This window comes from Lutra lutra, chromosome 3 (assembly GCF_902655055.1).
Source record: "Lutra lutra chromosome 3, mLutLut1.2, whole genome shotgun sequence".
NCBI classification, from domain to species: Eukaryota; Metazoa; Chordata; class Mammalia; order Carnivora; family Mustelidae; genus Lutra; species Lutra lutra.
The window spans coordinates 150,017,841-150,019,765 of record NC_062280.1 but is presented as its reverse complement, the minus strand read 5'-3'; the positions used below and the strand labels follow the sequence as shown (position 1 = coordinate 150,019,765).

The 1,925-nt window shown below is 37.0% G+C and overlaps 1 pseudogene; it reads left to right on the top strand.

Annotated features, from left to right (window-relative positions):
• The first annotated feature begins 1,125 nt into the window (after nt 1-1,125).
• Nucleotides 1,126-1,664, top strand: LOC125095908 (peptidyl-prolyl cis-trans isomerase-like 3; annotated as a pseudogene).
• Nucleotides 1,665-1,925: the final 261 nt, after the last annotated feature.

Sequence of the window (1,925 nt, the reverse complement as noted above, 5' to 3'; positions counted from 1 at the left end):
TTTAGAGCTAGATATGATTTAAATTGTGATTATGGACCTTAAACCTGAGCTACGTGACACAATAGAATGGGACTTTTGGTGGTTATTGCATGATGCAGGAAGATCAATACTGTTGCAAGCAGGGCTTGTACTACAATGGTTTAGCATGAAAGCAAATTATTTGAAACTTCATTTATGGCTAAGCGGTCAGTGATCCCTCCTCTTGAATATGACGTGGTTGAGATTGCTTTAACCAGTAAAGCATGGCAGAAGTGGTGTTAGATTGTCTCATATCATGAAACTTTCACCTTCTTCAATTGACACACTGACCTACCATCTAAGAAATCTAACTCCTCTGCAGCTGCCATGCTGAAGAGGCCGTATTAGGCATTTCACTGGTAATTCCAGCTGAATTCAGCCTTTCAAAAGTTACCCTTCTAGTCACCGTATATGTGAGTATGCAATTTGCACCCTCCAGTCCAGACTCTATAACAGTTGATTATCACCAAGTGGCCTCTATTACACCACATGAAAGAGTAGGATTATGCAGCAGATCTCTGTTGGAAGTTCTGACCAACAAAATGCATGTGATAGAGTAGAATGGTTGTAGGAGTTCTACTACTAAGTTTTGGGATCCTTTGCTCCACAGCAATAGATACCTGGAACATACACCTTCTCCTTTAAAGATCAATCTTTAACGGATAAAATTATGGCAGGGAGAAATGAAGTGACTTGTACAGGTTTATGCAATATTATAGGGGAAGAACTGCAGTGCAAAACCAGAGCCCTTATCTTCCTCTTATTTCCACTATACCTCATCATCCTAAAGAAGTGCAATTTTCTTGTATAATGCTATCTTACAATGTTTGGAAATCAAGTACTCACCTTTATGAAAGTCAAACATGCTTCTTTTTAGTCCTTCTGTTTCTTTCCTTTTACCTGATTATCTTCTGCTATTTTATATTTCAAGACTCTGCCCACATAGGAAAATAATAAACATAGGTGAATTCTAATTTTAGTGGACTTCAAAATAGAAATGCAGGGTAGCCTGAAGACAGTAATTTTGAATCACAGGCATCTGCGATTACATCTTTTCTGTTTTAACAACAGCTGTGCTACTCAAAGTGAGATGCACTTGCTAACTTCTCTTGATAAGACTGTGAGAAATTAACAACAGTATTTCCTGAAACCATCAAGACAAAAAATGTCAGTGACACTGAATACTGATGTAAGTGATATTAAAATAGAATGCTTCTGTGAGAGGACACCCAAAACTTGTGAGAGTTTTTTTGGCTCTCAGTACCAGTAATTACTACAATGACTGCATATTGCATAGAAGTACCAAGGGTTTCATGTTTGAAACAGGAGATCTGACAGGTACAAGAAGATGAGGTAATAGTAACTGGGGCAAGAAATCTGAGGATGAATATAGCAACTTTCTTAAGCACAATGTTAGAGGTGTTGTATCTATAGCTAATAACAGCCCAAATACCAATGGATCTTAGTTCTTCACCTATGGCAAACAGTCACTTTTGGACATGAAATATACAGTATTTGGAAAGGTAATGGATGTGCTGAGACTCTAGATGAATTTGAGAAGTTACCAGTGAATGAGAAGACATGTCAACCTCTCAGTGATGTGCACAAAGGACATAACTATTCATCCTAATCCCTTTGTGCAGTAGCTGTAGTAGACCTGGAAAAACTGTTGGCAAACTGTTCGAGGAACACACCTATTGTGGTTTATGCAGTTTTAATTATATCAAGAGACTGTATCATTCATCTGATTGTTTACAACTAAAATCTTCCACGTTGGTGGTACTAAGGGGATCCAAAGGGCTTTTACTCCATTAGAGCATTTTTCTTTGCTAAAACTATTATCCAATATATTTCTTAAAGTTTAACTTTTAAAAAATCTTCTAATTTTTGCTATAAATAAACACTCA